Genomic DNA, 19,743 nt, shown 5'->3' with positions numbered 1-19,743 from the left:
GAAAGCAATTGTATTGCATACAGTTTGGAAATAACAAAGCATATCAAAGAATTATTACATCATAATTTATTTAATTGTAATAAACCTTGTAATAAATTGTAACTTTACAATTGATAAGCTACCTTGTGACTCATTGACTTGCAAAGTAGCAAAATGGCGTTTAATCCGATACGCGATAATATGAATTATTGAGAACTTTCCAGATTAAATATGTAATTGTTTCCGCAACCGATTCGCGCCAGTTCTAGCGTGTTCCGTATGCAATCAGCTAGCGACGCTTTATTTTAGCATGCAGCCATGCTGGTCACACGCTGTTGTAAGGGGGCATTAAATCGATAAATGCTTATAGATTATCGCGCTCCAATAAAGTGTCCACGCGATAAGGGACAGCCAGTGATGTAATCTGTCCGTGAAATCTGAAAATCTCGGATACAGCCCCGTCAGAATTAATTGATTTACCCGCACAAATATGTTGACCGAACAAATAGCTGATCTACGATAAAAAAGATTTAAATGACATATCCGTACATACATAGTGTGTCCCACAAATAACATTTTATCAAAAATTTATTTTCAAGATAAAAACAATATTTCACTAAAAATGTTTGTAGTAAATTGAAATATTTTTAAAAGCAAATATATGAACAAAATATCTTTGGATTAAATTTTGTAGTAAGGAAATGATATTTCATACTAAGATGAACTAAATATTTTCATAGCTACGTTCAACAATAATGTTGTTCTTAATTAAGAGCTTATAGATAGATGATAGCGAAGGGTTAACTACTCAAAGTGAACCCTGCACGATAAGACTAGCAGCAGATTTAATCTAACCGCGAAATCTGGGAAACCTTGTCCCGTTTTAATAGAATTCCGTCGAAACGATTAACGTTGGTGCGTCTCTCGAGCATCGTGTACCTATTAACGTAACGTCGATTTATATCCAAGTCTAATATCGCCGTAATTACGAGCAGACTTTGTCCACGGGTTTAATAGAAACAGTCTTTTATATGTTGAAATTAATTTGTGAAACTTCATCAAAGTAGAATAAACTTCGAGTGCATGTATGTATACAGTCGACTGTATTGTAGATTTTAATTATGGAAAATAACGATACGTGGAAAGGAGACCACTGCGTTTGTATAGGATGTGGATGAAAATTTTGGTAACTCAAAAATTTCTATATTTTCAAACTGATTTAGGGAATTGTAGATTTTCAGATTTTTGTATTTCTAAAAACTGGGATTCTTACAAATTTTGAAGATTTTGCAAATTCTAAGATATCCAATCTTTCTAATCGGCAAATTCTCAAAATTCCCCGAATTCCGAATTCTCCAAATCCCAAAATTCCCCAGATCCCCAAATTTCCCAAATCCCAAAATTCCCCAGATTCAAAAATTCTCCAAATCCCGAAATTCCCCAGATCCAATAATTTCCAAAATTCCCCAGATCTCAAAATTCCCCAAATCCCCAAATTTCCCAGATCCCAAAATTTCCCAAATCCCAAAATTCCCCAAATTCTGAATTCTCCAAATCCCGAAATTTCCCAGATCCAAAAATTCCCCAAATCCCGAAATTCCCCAGATCCAATAATTTCCAAAATTCCCCAGATCTCAAAATTCCCCAAATCCCAAAATTCCCCAGATCCGAAAATTCCCCAAATTCTGAATTCTCCAAATCCCGAATTCCCCAGATCCAAAAATTCCCCAAATCCCGAAATTCCCCAGATCCAAAAATTTCCAAAATTCCCTAGATCTCAAAATTCCGCAAATCCCAAAATTTCCCAGATCCCAAAATTCCCGAAATCCAAAAATTCCCCAAATTCTGAATTTTCCAAATTTTCGAAATACCTAAATTCCAAAATTCCTAGTCACCTAATTATTCCCCAGATATACTAGTTTTCATAAAAAATGTATTTTACCTAAATAAAATAAGAGTCCAAAGCGATTGAGTCATCAAATGTCCCTAAAGGATAGAGGAAATATAGGAGGTGCAAGAGGATATAATCAAGAGGAGAAGAAAAAGCGACTAAGGGGTGGAAGACACGATCATTAGTAAAATTGTAGCGACGGAAAGAAAGGAGCATTGCGAATGCACTGCTCGCGTGCCGTGTAGCAGCATCGACGACAATCGTTAGGCATTCGAGCGAGATGCACGTGACCGAATCGGGAATTCCGTGGATGAAGTTGGCCGGCGCTCGCTTACACGATTATTTCGGGGCACGTACGGCCGTTGGACTTTTAACCACGGCTTGGAAACGTCGAAGAATGTTCCGGAGGGAAAGGGTCGCGGGAAAATAAAAAGGGAAAACACTGGACGTTCGTTATGGTACTCGAGACTGCAACAGAAACAAGTTATAAGTGACGCGGAGTTCTGCGGAAGTCTGATGAACGTGTTCCTTCCTACAGAATTTCACGAAACTGTAAACTACGCGAGAAACAGAGCAGGCGCGTTTATACGTGGACGTTTAAAATAGAGTTCCTCTGTTAGTTGCAATAGAGGCATGCTTTATTATGCAGTTATTTCGGTAGTCAATCGTATGTAAATACACTAGTGACGTTCTAGAAGATCGATTGTGTCGAACCGGAAATTACTATTTTATGTATACAAGTATAAGAAGTATGCAAGAGAGCTGGAGGTTTCTATGTAGGAATGTTTTTTTATATATTCTGTTTCGTGATTTCAATAGTCAAAAGTATAATATCTCTGAACCGCAGTTATCGTTGCTTCGAAAAAGCGTCAGTGTATAATCAAACGGAAGCACGCGCAAGGAATACAACTGGTACGTTGTGCACTTGAACTGATTATAAGGCAGCCGGTATAGCATTTATACTGATCAAAAGACGCGGCAGAAATTAATCTCCGACCTAACCAATTTCGAGATTCCGTGCGTTGCATTCCACAGCCGCAGTACCGGTCAAAGAAAAATCAATAAAGCAAAGATAGCATCCGCAGGAGGGTTTTCGCGACACGTGTCTCAGCGAACCGTTCGAAGAATTTCTTTGTCTCCGTTCGTTTCAGCAGGTGGGCCAATATTGAAATTCCCCGAGATATTCGTTGTCAGGACGACACCGCGCCTTTTCCCGCTTACAAACGGCGAGAGACCACGGTTCCGAGTCGGCGGATTTTTCCGAGGTTCGTTTCGTGGTTGGTTGGCTGGCCTGGCAATTAGCCGGTCAGCCGGCCAGACTAATTGATTCGTCGACTGCTAATCTTCCCGGAGAACGGAAGACTCTCGTGAAAGCCCGCGAGACTTTAATCATTCCTTAGCCTTCTTCAGCCAGGGACGGCGCCAGCAAATTTACCACCCCCCCAATGCTGCGGTGGAAACTTTTTAGATTTTAAGAACCGAAGATGGGGATGTAAGAATTGTTAGTCTCTCTACGATGGGAGAATTTAGAAATTTAGATTATTAATTTTGCAAGTTGTACAATTTTCAGTTGTACTTTTTTATTTCCCAATACCTACATTTTTTAATTCTTAAATTTTACAATTCCTAAATTTCCCAATTCCTAATTTCCCAGCTCCTAATTCCCCAATTTCGAATTTCCCAATTCCTAATTCCCCAACTCCTAATTTCCCAATTCCTCAATTTCCGAATTCCTAAATTTCCCAATTCCTAATTTCCCAACTCCTAATTCCCCAATTTCTAATTTCCTAATTCCAAATTCCCCAACTCCTAATTTCCCAATTCCTCAAATTCCGAATTCCTCAATTTCCCAATTCCTAATTTCCCAAGTTCTAAATTTCCCAACTACTGAGTTTCCCAATTCCTAAATTTCCCAATTCCTAATTTCCCAACTCCTAATTCCCCAATTTCGAATTTCCCAACTCCTAATTTCCCAATTCCTCAATTTCCGAATTCCTAAATTTCCCAATTCCTAATTTCCCAACTACTAAATTTCCCAACTCCTAATTCCCCAATTTCTAATGTCCCAATTCCTAATTCCCCAACTCCTAATTTCCCAATTCCTCAATTTCCGAATTCCTAAATTTCCCAATTCCTAAACTTCCCAATTCCTAAACTTCCCAATTCCTAAACTTCCCAATTCCTAATTTCCCAATTTCTAATTTCCTAATTCCTAATTCCCCAACTCCTAATTTTCCAACTCCTCATTCCCCAACTTCTAATTTCCCAACATCTAAATTCCCAAACCCTCAAATTGCCAATTTCCCAACCTCCCAGCCATTCGAATCTTCAAATTTTCACTTCCGCCATTCGCGATCTCCCAAACTCCCGTATCGCACAGTTTCCAAATTTCCGAGCTGAGAAATTGATGAGGGTAAAAGTATGCAAAGACCCAGGGATATAAATATTTAAAATTTACAAATTGGAGAGCCCGTCCCTGTTTCCCAGCAACTTTTCTTCTTTGCGCTTTTCACGTAGCTCGAACCGGAATTTGCAAGCGGCCCCGGAGGCCGCCGTTACGATATTAACTTAAGACGACGGACTTCCGTTTAGCGCGACGGGATTACCACAATTTCGGTAATTAATATTCACGCGACGCGGCTTGAATTCGCCTGGCGGCCTTGGGCCGAGACGCGTTTATTAGCAGACGACGACCGTGAACAGGAAAACGGTCGGTCTGTCTTGCTTATCCTTTATTTATCCTTTTTTAACTCGCTTTTATTGCCGCGTATTTTACGGAAATGTGTTCTGTCATTAGAGAAGTGGAGGAAATTCTTCTTCTTTTTTGGGGCATTTCTCTTCTTGCTCGCACTACGATTTCGGAACAATTCTAGCACGAGTGTGTACGATGCTTTAAACATTTGCCATTGTAAATCTTAATGAACAGTGTTCTGAATATAACGGAGTTCTTAACAGGCAATTTAGTAGAGGAAATTCTGCGAACGGCCATATAAGTGGGAAATTGTAAATTCAAAAGCTCTTCGTTTCTAAATATGATAATCCTTTGCAAGTTCATAATTTAACACTATATTCTTTATATTTATATTTACACTCATAATTATATTTTGTTTATACTTCATATTTCTGAACTTATACCTGAATTTCTTTTAAAGTAGCAGTCTAATACATGTATGGAATGTAGTGTTAAGAAAGGGGCTGAGTTAAGACGCTCTCACACGTAGACTAATTACTAATTATTTTATAAGTCAATAAACTGACGTAATAGAAGGGCTAGGTAAATCTAGTCGGAGCCGGTTTCCACCACCTTCGCTAAACGCCCTTGCTGTTAATGTACGAATCCACTTAGGCACACCCTGCTACGTCTGATTAGATTAATTTTAAGGAGCCCTTTAAGATGGCCAACATCCCTTCTGCTCGAACCATGTCGCTACTGAATGCAATTCTTGTTCCACCTCTTCTTTAAAACCATGCATACCATTTGGTAATTACACGGTACAATATGTATTTATGTAGTACATATATTACATATAAAATTGCAGTACAAAGTGCAGGTTTCGCTGCATTTGCAAAACCATGTATACCATATGTATGCACCATATGTATCATATATGTCATATACACCGTACATACTAATATACATAATATATTATGTACACATAACATACACATAAACCATATATACACTAAAACATAATATGTCACAATATATGTATATACAGAATTTTAACATACATTCACTGCACAATAAATCAGTACATTATAAATCATATAATATATGAAATATATTATAATATATTATATTATATCAAACTTCCAATATATTTAAAAAACAGAGCGCCATCAAAGAGGAATAAATCGCAGCAACGATTCGATGAAACGTAAAGAGTGGACGTGGAAGAATAGTAAAAAATCCGGTACAATACACGCTCTGTCGCGTGTCACGTATCAAAAATTGATTCTCCAGGGAAGTAGAAGCGCGACAGCTGGTAGCGCAGGCAAATTGCAACGGCGAATCTAGGAGATGGCCGTCTTTTATGGCCGGCGCCAATTTTCCTAAGAAAGCGCGCTTGGTAAATGGTAAATGGCAGACACGTGGGTTGACTCGTTAACGGCGAGATTTCGACGCCCACCGCGTCGACAACTTGCATTAGAAACTGTCCCTAGCGTTATTCGATAGCGCGCCGTGTAACCTGTACCCGTTTAGCAGGTACAGTCAACGGCAAATCCGTCTTCTGTAGGGCGAATATGGCAACTAAAAGGGATCAAGACTTCCGTTCGTCGATTTTTTTAGAGTTTTATTAATTTGTGAACTTGGGGGTTTACGCACATTGAAAATTCAGGGATTTTGGAATTTGCGGAATTTTGGAATTCGAGGCATTTTGGAATTTGGGAAATTTTGGAATCTAGGGATTTTGGAATTTGGGGAATTTTGGAATTTGGGGATTTCAGAATTTGGAGAATTTTGGAATTTGGGAAATTTTGGAATTTAGGCATTTTGGAATTCGGGGAATTTTGGAATTTGGGAAATTTTGGAATCTGGGGATTTTAGAATTTTGGAATTTGAGGAATTTAGGGATTTTGGAATTCGGGGAATTTTGGAATCTAGGGATTATGGAATTTGGGTAATTTTGGAATCTAGGGATTTTGGAATTTGGGGAATTTTGGAATTTAGGCATTTTGGAATTCGGGGAATTTTGGAATTTGGAAAATTTTGGAATCTGGGGATTTTAGAATTTGGAGAATTTTGGAATTTGGGGATTTCAGAATTTGGAGAATTTTGGAATTTGGGGATTTCAGAATTTGGAGAATTTTGGAATTTGGGAAATTTTGGAATTTGGGAAATTTTGGAATTTAGGCATTTTGGAATTCGGGGAATTTTGGAATTTGGGAAATTTTGGAATCTGGGGATTTTAGAATTTTGGAATTTGGGGAATTTAGGGATTTTGGAATTCGGGGAATTTTGAAATCTAGGGATTATGGAATTTGGGTAATTTTGGAATCTAGGGTTTTTGGTATTTGGGGAATTTTGGAATCTAGGGATTATGGAATTTGGGGAATTTTGGAGATTTAGGGATTTTTTAATTTTAAAAATTTATTATTTATGTTTAAGATTTATATGCGTATCGTCCTATCTTTTACCCGAGTGTACCTCTCATCTATTAAACGTTACTTTTTTGCATGACAGGACAGTGAAATCGTACGATCACGTTTTTCTACCATAGCACGCTAAATTCGAGACAAAAATTCGCCTGCACGAATATATTTTTCACGCGAAACACGACACTCGTGAACATCGATAGGAGATTTTAATCGGGTTTCAATAATTGTTCCGATAGAACCTTGTAGAAAATTGTTCGAACGATTACGGAACATTTTTTATCGTAATTGTTATTGAAATCGACCGATAATTTGTACGTGCGATATGGACTCTTTTTGCGGAATGCAAATTGTTTTCCTTGGACTGATAAATATGATAAAGTTTAAAGTTATTTTTACACAAAGAGCTGGAAGGATGGAAATTTTTAACTTAAAAATTTTCCACATTTATAAATTTCCAATTTTCTAATTTCCCAAATTCCAAATATTCAAAATTAAAAACTCGATAAAAAAATTGTAAGTGTTCAAATCCGAAAGTAGAAAATGTAAGGATTAGTTCCATTCACTAGGTGAACGTTCAATGTGCAATATATTTCCCGAATTTTCCCAAGGCGAAACCAGATTTGTTCGTCAGTATGCATAACATTACAGTGCACAGATCATGTCACATTTTCACACCACATAATCTGCGCGTTAATTGCATATGACGGTTTCAGGTGATACATTCGCGCCGATAGATGTAATCTGTTACAGCAATTCCGCTATCCATAGCACGCCCGCTTAAAATTCAATGTGCAACAGCTTCCAATTCATTAGCAACAATGTTTAAATTGATTTAGACGGTTGAAACGCGTTCTGATTGAAATATATCCGGGGTCTTAACATCCACGTAGGACGTTGTATCATGCAAGTCAATCTCGATCTAGCCAGACAGACGCCGGTAACTTTCTGTCTGGCTGGTAATAATCGTCCGTAGTATATTCATTTCCATAGTAATTTCTCGAGAGTTGACGCGATAACACTCGGCCAACACTTTGCCTACAAATTCCGTGGATATTATACACAGTACGAATTACGATTTCGCGTATGTGCGAGTATAAGGGGTGTCCTGGAAATAGCGTACGAACCGGAAGACGAAGAACCAGATTCTAGTATTCCTAGATATGAATTTTCCAGGAACTCGTTCTCTTACACGAATATAAAGCAAAGCAGATATCCCCAAGTCTAAATATCATTAAATTCAAATATCCCTAGACGTGAAATATCACTAAATAAAATTTTCACTAGAATCCAAATATTCTTGCTATAGATATTCTTAGAAATTTAATATCCCTAGATGTACATATCTACGTATTCAAATATCCTTAGATGTAAAATATCCCTAAATATAAATGTCACTAAAATTGAAATATCTTGTGGTCCAAATCTCCTTGAATCCAATTATCCCTAGATGCAATCACTCACAAGTAGAAATATCCCTAGTCTCGGAATATCCCTAGATGCAAAATATCCCTAAATATAAATATCACTATAATTCAATATCTTGTGCTCCAGATCCTCTCGAATTATCCCTAGATGCGATCACTCGCGAGTAGAAATATTCCTATGCTCGAAATATCCCTAGATGCAAAATATCCCTAAACAGAAATATTACTATAATTCAATACTTTGTGGTCCAGATCTCCTCGAACCCAATTATCCCTAAATATAATCACCCGAATAGAAATATCCCTAGGCTCAAACTATCCCTATACCGAAATATCACTAAAATGCATATATTCCCAAAATTGAAATATACATAAATTTCGATCGAAATATCTCTAGATACAAATTTCCCTAAAAATCAAGTGACCTTAAATAATAAACACCCAGTATAGTTTTGCGCTCTATTACACGCGACGCACTGTCAGGTGAACGGACTTTAGTGTCTCTGAATTAATTGGCCCGCGAACACGGTCCAAGCTATTCGTTTTTCCGTGGACAACTGCGTTCCTCCATTTTAGGACAGACAAGTTTGAAACGGGTCTGATATGCCCCGAGATATTTCGCCGCTGGTTACCTTTAGTAGCTTCATTCGCGGCTGTTCCAATTGTGGTCGCGGAGAAATCACTGGTTCGTGGTTTTGCGCAGGGAAACGCGGGTCCTAGAAACAACGACTATTATTGTGCCAGAATGTTTACTTTATTCGAGTGGTACCGTTGCTGTTTCAGTATTCTGGATAACGCGATTTGGGTAAACGAAAGACATATTTTTCTTGTGCTATTTACATTATTGCAGAAATTTCAGTCTGCTTCCTGTTACTTTTTATTTGTCTTTGTGGACGAAGGCCCTGAATAATTATCAGAATCAATCATCTTTTATTTTAAATTAACGTGCCATTAGGTAGATTTTGTATTAACACATAATAAATACCACGTGTAGGAACTAGTAGATTAAGGTATTATTTACAATACAGAAAAATAGTACGGAGTTATTACAACACTTCCGCATGAAAAATAAGTTCACGACTTTCCACAGGATTCGAACTCGAGACCCTCGGATCGAGAGTCGAGTACTCTTCACACAACACCAATAAACTTTCCTCATTTTCGTTTCATTCTTCCAATATTTATTTCGCAATGATTGAGCTTTCAACATAGATATTTGATACCTGCAGCAAAACTAGAAGAGCTATCCGACCGACACATAAATTCTAGTTACGTCAATGCAGTACGGTCGTCCGGATTAGTATCCCATTCCACAGTCGCAGAGAATAAGTAGCCTATCTGCACGAGGCACTTTATAAACCGAGAGCACACGGAGTCGCTATGAATTGCAAACGTTCGCTCGCCGTGTGCCTTCCGAATTACTCGCCGATTCATCGCAGTCACGCCAGACAAAATGGCTGCTAATTATTGCTGGAGAGTATTACCGGAAGATCGAAGACCCGACGGAAGTGCACCAACGTACCTAAGACGATTGTCTCTAGCTACTTGCTTGTTCGGTCCATTCACCGGTATGAATAACGTTTCTGACGTTCACTTGAATATTATTCTGGCGATGTACTTTGGCAGCGCCGAGAGTACATTAATCCCTCGGGGACTATGAATTCTGTATACACCCTACAAGAAAATTATTATACTGAGAATTCTAATAAAACGTCCATGTACACCTGGATACGATGTTCGTCTTCGTTGGTTAAGGGTTCGTACGTGACTTTGAATAATTCTCTATTCTCGAATTTTTATATTTACGAGTTTCTAAAATAACTCTCTAGATTATTAGAATCTGTTGTCTAATTTACAAGTTTACGTTTTGGATAAATTTAAAAATTTTTCATTTCGTCCACCAAATTCTTAAACTATTTTTAAGTTCTGCAATTGATGAATCTTTTCATTTCCCTAAATTTCGAAATCCCTAGATATATAATTTGTATATACCGCAATATTAAATTTCGCACACGAGATGTTACATCTTATTCAAATCCCTAAAATAAAAAAATCCCTAGATGCAAAAGTGCTTAGAAATAAAAATCCCTAGAATATCACATCTCTATAGCCTTCGATTTTTAAGCACAAAAATCTCTGGAAATAAAAATCACTAGATCAAAAAATCTCCAGATTCAAAAATCCTTAGACGTAAAATCCCCAGAACCCGGAAATTCCATATCCTTCAACTTTCAAAACAAAAAATCCCTAGATGTAAGAATCCCTAAATCCAAAAATCCCCAGAATCCCATATCACTATATCCTTCAATTTTCAATCAGAAAAATTCCTAGATAAAGAAAATCCTAGAATTCCACATTCCTGGATTATCAAATCCTAAATCCCTAGATTCCTAAATTCCTATATCCCTAGACCCTGAATATAGTCTAGTATAAAATAATATTACAATAAAATACCAAAGTGGACAATTCATTGGTTAACTCTATATTAAAGATATTCGGTGGAAATTTCATTTCGGGGTCGAGAACGAAATAGAAAAAGTCTGAAAAAAGATCCTTTGGCGAAATACTACGGTAATTCCTTGGTGAAACAGCGGGGAATTAAATCAGAGGGCAAGAAAGTAGCCCGAGCCATCTAAGCGCGCTCAGAGCGCACTCCATAGACACGTGGCTCGTACACGGTGATATTTAAAAGAGTAAGAGATAAAATGGTACCCGGTGGAAAAAAAAATTCAATTACACCGGGAGATCAAAGGAAAATAGACGGGCGAGTTTCATACGCGTATCCTTTCCGCGTCTATAGCGCTTAATTAAGGGAACGGCGATGATGAGCAGCAAGATACGAGAGGATGAGAAAGGAAAGACAGAGACGATATGTTCATTAGTCTGGTAACTCCTGCGAAATACACTTTGTATCGGATAACGTTGTTGCATGCCTTTCTGAAAACGTGCAGTCTGTTCCCTGAATAGTTTTGTACTTTTTATCGAGCATCCTGTCGGTACGTGCGTGCGCGAGAACGCGCGTGTGTGTGTGTACGCTTTAATACGCGGAAAGAATAGATATTTCATATTTATGTCAAGAGACGATCGATACAGTGAGGTCGTGCCATGTACAGAATAACAAGAACACTCTCTGCTGCACACACACTGTTCGAATCAATAATCCTTTGCCATATTTGTTTTACAGTCAGCTTTCCACTGCATCGGAATTTCGACAATTTACACGTAAATGGACAAATATTACTTAATTGACTATTTGGCTTAATACGAGATGTTTGTAAGTACAATTTCACGCGGTAATGTTATATAAGCAACTTGTTGCAAATCTGATATATAATTTAACGTAGTAGGTGAATACGAGTAAAAGACACAATTAAAAATAAGCTACTTCACGTGAAGTTTTAAACAGCAAAGTTATATATGTTCTCGCTACTGAAAAATTTGACGTGTTTACTTAAAGAACGGCATAAAATGTTAACGAGAAATAACCGTGCCAGCGTACAATACATCGCCTGTTCATCAAAACGTCAAAAAAGAGAGAAGAAATCCCGTTTCACAAGAAGACAGCTCAGACCGTGAAGAAGAAGACAATGCAAGAGCAGGGAATACTCGATGGTTGGGTCTCGGTAGTACTCCGTTCAGCTTCCGGTTCTTTGAAGTCCACTTTATAAATACAAGGGTCCCGAGGTCTCTGTTTCTCCTGTGAAAGGGGTTCCTCGGTCGTGTTCCTCGTAACTCTTGTTTCGTTCACGTTGCCGGTGTGTTCAGGTTGCCCGTGGACCAATATGTATCACAAGGTGGTTTCTATACGGGACAGCGTTGTAATTCACCGAGACTCGTGTTTCATAGCCAGCCCCTTTGGAGGACTTGCTGCCCTTATGCTACCGTAATTGGGAAACGAAATCTAGCGAGCAAAATAAGGAAAAATATTCGTGTAGTTCATGGATCTGAATAATCGTATTTCATCAAAAATATTTATGGAAGAATTATCTGTTTGTTTCCGTTTGATAATGAGCGACTTTATGTATGGATCACTTTCTAACTCAGAATGTAAGATTATTTTGAGGTAGAGAAAGGGTAGATTATTTTGAGGCAGAGAAAGGGTGAAGTTAAGGTGCCTTCAGGATAAATTAGTCAAGCGGTAAAACGGATTTGATATATATTAAATGGTAATACGTGAATGGTAATTTATTATTTAGCAGCGATGTGAACAACCCCTTAGCTTGTAACATAGAGTCAGACACGTGACGTATGTTATCAAATGTGACACATGTCTAATTTGCACTAGACAGTCCTCTAGTTTTGAGTTCAATACCACTCGTAAGATCGCTAAATCCAAAATAGACATCTCAACTTTCATCCCTTGTCTCACTGCAGAAATAGTCTGATCAGCGAAAAAATTGTGGATTAAGTTTCCACTTCGTGCAAATTTACGTGCAGGTTTGATCTGTACGTAAACAGAAAGTCTTGGAAATTGTGAAGAAAATCTAGCGAGGGAAATAAAGAAAAGAAGCGAAGAAAGGATACATAAGAGAACGAGTCCAAGGTGTATCGTTAATCGGCCGAAGAACGACTTAATCTGACCACGGGCTGTTTCATTAGCGGTCGCGTCGTTGTTAATCCCGTCCAGGTAAAGGCTAGGGAGTTGAAACAGACAGTGGCAGTTTCGGGATACAAGGTACGAAGGAACGAAGAAAAGGACAGACGGTATCACGGCTCACCGGGGAACAAAGCTTCCTCTATATCAGCTTGTGTTACCTGAGATGAAATTGCTTTCGTCCTACCGAATGCGGCTAACCGAGCACAGACCTCGATAAAACGAGAAAATACATCTCCTTCTTCTCTCTCAATTTGGAAACTTTCTATTTCAGGACTCTTTCCGTGCCATTTCATTCATGAATCACTTGGAATATAGGGATCTTGAGGGTGGAAGGATATGAGAATAGAGGGATCTGGGGATATTGGGATCTGTGAATATTGTACGAGGTACATGTGTAAGAATGTGGGGATTTGAGGACAGATTTGGGGAGGAGCATGAGGATCTAGGGATGTAGGAAGATATTGTATAAGGAGGATATTGTAGGAGGATGTTGGAATTTAGGGATCTTAGGATGTAGGGGTAGGGATCTGGGAATATAGAAATTTTTGGGACGTAAGAGTTTGAGATGAGATTTTGAAATTTAGGGGTCTAGGAATGTGGACATGTGGGAATGTGGACTTATAGGAATCTGGACATCTGGGGATGTGGACATTTGAAGATGTGGACATTTAGGAATCTGAACATCTGGGGATGTGGACATCTAGGAATCTGAACATTTGACAATATGGGGGTCTGGGAATTTGGAGACCTAGCAACTAGAGATATGTAGAAATCAGTGGATCCAGAAATTGGGGGATCTGGAAATTGGAAGATGTAGTATTCGGAGATCTAGAAATCGGTGAATTTAGAAATTGGAGATTTGAGTTACCTAGGAATCTAAGAGTACACAAACTTAGAACCTAGGAATGAAAGAATCCAAAAGTCTAGAAATCTACAAATCTAGCAATCCTGAAATCCAGAAATCTAGCTACCTATGAACTAAAAAATCGACGAACATAAAGAAACCCTAAAAAGTAAAAGCACGTAGACCTAACACGAATGCTAAATTTATCTCTAAAAGTTCTAAGACACGCCATTAACGCAGCAGATCCATTCAGCCGTAATCCTGACAAACGTGATACCACAGTCTTTAAGAGTGTCTCGGCAGAAGGACAAGAACGCAACACGTTCGAAAGTTTTCCGTTTAATGGCAAAATAACCGTCACGTAGTACTACGTAGCACGTTCGTTGACACAGATTGCGTCTCCAGAGAAGGATTACATCGTGTCGCAGTTTCAAAGTTACTAAAAAGCAATTTTCTTGCCCGTCGAGATTCATCGTGCACGCTGTTGGACAACAGGGTTGAGGGGGGGTTGTAACAGGGCGATATCTGACCAACTGTGTTTCGCGTAACTTTATGCAGTGACGAACGAGGCCAGCGACTGGGCACAGTTTCAAATTCTTGCCTCGGTTCCTTGGCCGAAATTTAAGTCAAGGAAACGACCGGCACGGAGTTTGTAACAGATGTGTCGTTTGCTTCTCTCTTTCTCTCGGGAGACTCACTTAGAATCGTGGGTGTGCTACGGTTTCTTCTTCGCCGTGCAATAGATTCGCCGCAAAAACAACAACGGCGATGGGAGAAAACAATTACGTTTGGAAATTGGGATGCCGGTAGGCGGAATGAATAGAACGACTGCGTCGCACGAAATAGATGTGGAGCAACTGGTCTAAATAAAGGCTGTTTCTAAATACAAAATTGTTGAAGTATACGATCTTGTTGGCGAAACTAGTAGAATGGTCATGATGGTGAAATTAATAGAAGTATAGGGTCATGCTGGTAAAACTAGTAGCAGAGTAGGGTCACGTTAATAAAATTAATAGAAGAACAGGGTTAATGTTGATAAAAGTAGTAGGAGTATAAAGTCATGGAATATAACAAATCTAGAAATACAGGAAGATTATATTGGAACCTAGGGATACTTTAGTTTAATATCTGAGAATATTGAAATTTAGGATCCAGAGATATTTGAGCAGTACAGTATTGAGATCTAGGGATATAGGAATCTAGAGACATTTTCACCGAGAGATACTGCACTCTAGGGATACTTGAAACGAAAATTACTGAAATCTAGTGACAGTGACATCTAGAGATTCAGGGACATTTTGTATCTAGGGATACTTGGATCTAGTGATATTTGTACCTAGGAATATTTGGATCGAGTGATGTTTGAATCTGGAAAGATTTGTATCTGGGGATATTTGGATTTAGTGATATTGGTGCCTGGGGATATTTGGACCTAGGGATATTTGTACCAAGAAAGATTTGGATCTAGAGATATTTGTACCAAGAGATATTTGGATCTAGTGATAATTGAATTTAGGGATATTTGGATCTAGGTATATTTGTACCACGAAAGATTTGGATCTAGGGATATTTGTACCAAGAGATATTTGGATCTAGGGATATTTGTACCAAGAGATATTTGGATCTAGTGATAATTGAATTTAGGGATATTTGTATCTAGGTATATTTGTACCAAGAAAGATTTGGATCTAGGGATATTTGTACCAAGAGATATTTGGATCTAGTGATAATTGAATTTAGGGATATTTGGATCTAGGTATATTTGTACCACGAAAGATTTGGATCTAGGGATATTTGTACCAAGAGATATTTGGATCTAGTCATAATTGAATTTAGAGATATTTGGATCAAGGGTTATTTCGACCTAAGAAGATGGTGACCCAGGACTATTACGATCTAGGGATATTTCGACTTAAGAAGATGGTGACCCAGATCTATTATGATCTAGGGATATTGGTACTCAGAGCCATGATGACCTATAATATCTAGGAATATTGAGATCTGGAAATGCAAGGAACACTAAAAATGAGTGTACAATTACCTCATCAATATCCTCAATATAAAATGGTTGATCGATATTATTTATTTCGGTGGTTGCTAAAAGTGTTATAGGAATTCACGAACACTCGAACGATTTGCTCGACGATTTCCGAAAGGAAATTAAAAACGCACAAAATTCTCGCGGTACAAAGAGCATTCGAGCATTCTCCTCTCTCTCACGGTTATCCCCTCCGTTTTTTCGTTTAATTGAGAAACCAGCGACGAAACGAAGTTATTAAACTCGTTGAAAGAAAGAAACGGTCTCTCTTCCCACGAGTGCGGCGATGTTCCACCGGAAACGGGGCTATCCTCTGTTACGCGACAGATAAACTGTGAATTTATCGCGTCAGTTTCGCTCACAGTTGGATTTGCGGTCGTTCGCACCTATATTATCGGATCTTTAGTTCGCAAGCCCTTCACGAGAAAGGAATTTATCGTGTCGCCCACGCGACACTTGGATTTGTGGCTTTTCGACGAAACCCAACGGCTACCGCCTTCGTCTCTCGTTTTCTCGTTCGACCACCGGCTTCTTCCCTGCACCCTGATCACCCTGTTCAACAGATACTCCCGGTAATTTTATTGCGAGCTTGATAAACGACCACAGAAGAATCCGACGTCACGGACGGACGTTACCTGGCACCGGAACGAGATACGAATAAAATTGTACTTTGATGAAACCGTACTATTGTGGAGTTCAAGGGTGGTTTCTTCTTTTGCACGAGTACTGGAGTAGGTGATAGAAGTCCACTATTAGTATTTTGCTATTAGTATTTCATTTTTGAGGAGGTAATATGGAGGTTCGAGATGAGGGGTTGAAAATCTGTTCGCAGGTTTCATGAAAATCTCAAATCTCTCAAATTTTGCAAATTTTTTTAAGTTCTCAAACTTCTCGAATTTATCAAATTTCTTAATTATTCGCAAGTCTCTAATGTCTCAAATTTATCAAACATCTCAAGTTTTCCAATTACATACTTCAAGTTCTGAAAAGTCTAAAGAACTTCATATTTTTCAAATCTTCAAATGTCCACATTTCTAAGTCCCTAAATTCCAAACCATTAAAAGCGACAAATTATCAAATTTATAACACCCACCCCTCGATCTTCAAATTTGAAAATTGCCACTAATTCCCACCTTCGAAGCTAAAGTTCCCAAATCCCCGAATCCCGTAACCCAAATCAAACGTCCCATTATCCGGCAATACATTCCCCGAGCAAAGTCCCGTGTCGCATAAATTCGTCTCGATTATTCCGCGAGCAAAGAGCGTTCGAAAATGGCACGGGGCGAAACAGAAACGTTCACGAGTCTTGACGATAGGTGGAAAGTTCGAAACTGTGTCGATTCCTGAGCGCATTCATATTCGCATTTCGCCGCGTGTCACCGTTCGGACAGCTCTCGAGAAGGCGCAGGTATTATGCAGCTAGTTGCATCGCGATGGGAAGTGGCTGCATCGTGTGCATGTACATCTAGTATATAACGTGGCGACGTTCGATACATCGGGCAGAGATGCCGGCCGTGTTCGACCCATTTTCCAACAATGCTCGACCCGTTTATTATTAGATGCGGAGACTCAGATACAGCTTGCATGCCGTCGACCAAAGCTTTTGCCTGAATAAAGACGACACGACAGAGTGCTGCGGGTATCGAGCTCTCGACAAGGCTCGACCGGGACAACGCGGATATACGGAAACGAATAACCTGCGTAATTTCTTATTATGGGGATGGGTTTCGCACGGAAAAATAAAGTTCGGCCTCGACGAGTCGAAAAAAAGTAAAGGTATCGAAAGTGAGCAATTAGTGCAAGTAATTAGTTACGGGTTTAAGCAAGTGAAAAGTTAACATGTTATCAGGGATACACGCTTCGGCAATTAGAGGAGCTATAGCTATATATTCAATAATGGGAACAGCAATTGCAACACTTTTGCAACTGAAAGAGGAGAAGCCCTTTCGCTCAAACGTTGAATATAGGGATATAGGAATATTACGAATCTAGTAATACATGTATGGATCTAGGGGTATTATTATGTGGAGATGACAAATTATAAGAATTATAGTGATTTGAAATTATATTGGAATTTGGTAACTGGGGACATTCAAATTTTTGATCTAGGGATTTTGGATCGACCAGTTCCAAGATATAGTCAAAGTAAAAATAACTAGAATCTGGAGGTATAGGGATCTAGGGATATTTGGGGACCTCGGGATATTTGGGGATTTAGGAACATTTGGAGATCTAGAGATATTTGGGGATTTAGGGATATTTTGAGATCTCGGGATATTTGGAGTTCGAGGGACATTTGGGGATTTAGGATATTTTGAGATCTAGAGATATTTGGGGATTTAAAGATATTTAGGGATCTAGCGATATTTAGGGATCTAGGTATATTTGGGGATCTAAGGATATTGGGATCTGGGGATATTGAGATCTAGTGATATTTCGGGATCTGAGGATATTTAGATCAAGGTGTATCGTGGTCTAGGGATATTTTGATCTAGAGAAATTGTAGTCTGGGGACGTCGTGACCTATGGATAATTAATCTAGAAACACTAGAATCTAAAAGTGTTATGTATATTTCAAAGTTCAACAATAAACATCAAAGCAAGCAAAATAATGTAACAAAGAAAATTCTCTACATTTCCATACCCAACATTTATACTTTCCAATGCACAAAGCTACTATCCGTAAACAGGCGACAAAACGAGCGCAGTAAATTGACTCATTGAATAACTAAAAGACTAGAGAGCACCATTATCAAACGAAAAGCAACAAACGAGCGGTTATCTGACGCTTTACAGCGACGTTAAAATCCCTAAATCCGATAGACGAGCCTCTACTCGGCTCTGAACAGAGGCCTCATAATATTTTCTATCCCTTCAAAGGGAAACAACGGTTGTTTACGATGCACGGGCGAGACGCGGTTATCGCGGATTCACCAGCAACATCGTGCAACCTACTTTGGCACGCGTTATGCAACCAGGAAGGGTGCTGCAACTGCACCAGATTCAAGAGGGATCGTGTTTACACAAGACGAATATGGACAGGGAAAGGAACGAATAAATCTTCGGCAAACACGTTCGGTTCGCTGAAAAATCGTGTCATAAGGGAAATTCCGTTTCAGTTTGTTAAACGTATTTCGCCTGGCAAATATCGGCATGCGGTTTCGAGAAGGCAATTGACCGGTTACCGAGTTTGGTATATTTTAATGGAATATTTCTATATCGATCTTTTTATACATCGAGTTATATCAAGTTATACATTTTTAGTTATTTAATTTTGAAGGTGGGTCAATCATGAAAAATATGTACTATAGTAATGTGGTATTATGGAATATGTATTGTAACAAATGTAGAGAATGTAAGAAATGTTAAGGGTTAAAATACAAGTCTCGTTACTCACCCTGAACAGCACCTGGTTGTTAAACGTCTACCTCTCCTATGTGCAGGATCTGAAACAAACGGAACCACTCCACGTTGTTAAACGGAACCGAAATATCGTTCTGGTAAGTAAACCAGTTTCCAAGAAATATAGCAGGATGCTCTGAAGGTTTTACTTAGTTTGACTTTCGGTGCAAGTTACACTGAGACGATAAACTCCATTGAAACTGCGAACAATCTGTGCAATATACATATAGATTTTATGCTAGATTTTGTTCGCGGTATTCTACAGTCACTTTACTGAATTTAACAAGTTTCGACGATAAAAATTAGTGTGTAACGGTACATAACTGCAAGTGGAGGTACAGTGATACAATTCAAGCTTATGTGTATACATATGCATATGCAGAATGATACATGATCAGTAAGAACTGCTATTTAACATCTTAACTGCCATTAAGTATCGAAAGATAATTTTATAATATGGGTTTCAAA

General features: G+C 38.6%; 1 protein-coding gene and 1 long non-coding RNA gene across 9 annotated transcripts in view; one reads left to right on the top strand and one right to left on the bottom strand.

Annotated features, from left to right (window-relative positions):
* LOC100877696 (uncharacterized) overlaps positions 1–19,743 on the bottom strand; it is a 186,010-nt gene that overhangs the window by 38,400 nt on the left and 127,867 nt on the right. For 6 of the 7 annotated variants that reach the window (XM_076533469.1, XM_076533476.1, XM_076533459.1 and 3 more), the window contains one exon: positions 19,271–19,319. The exons of the other annotated variant lie outside the window; for it this stretch is intronic. The gene's annotated coding sequence lies outside the window, so the exon portion shown is untranslated. The remainder of the gene's footprint in view (positions 1–19,270; positions 19,320–19,743) is intronic. 7 annotated transcript variants of the gene reach the window in all.
* LOC143264801 (uncharacterized) overlaps positions 1–19,743 on the top strand; it is a 54,697-nt gene that overhangs the window by 2,143 nt on the left and 32,811 nt on the right. The window lies entirely within an intron of this gene.

Source organism: Megachile rotundata, chromosome 1 (genome assembly GCF_050947335.1).
Source record: "Megachile rotundata isolate GNS110a chromosome 1, iyMegRotu1, whole genome shotgun sequence".
Classification (NCBI taxonomy): domain Eukaryota; kingdom Metazoa; phylum Arthropoda; class Insecta; order Hymenoptera; family Megachilidae; genus Megachile; species Megachile rotundata.
This window is presented reverse-complemented; position numbering and strand designations above follow the sequence as displayed.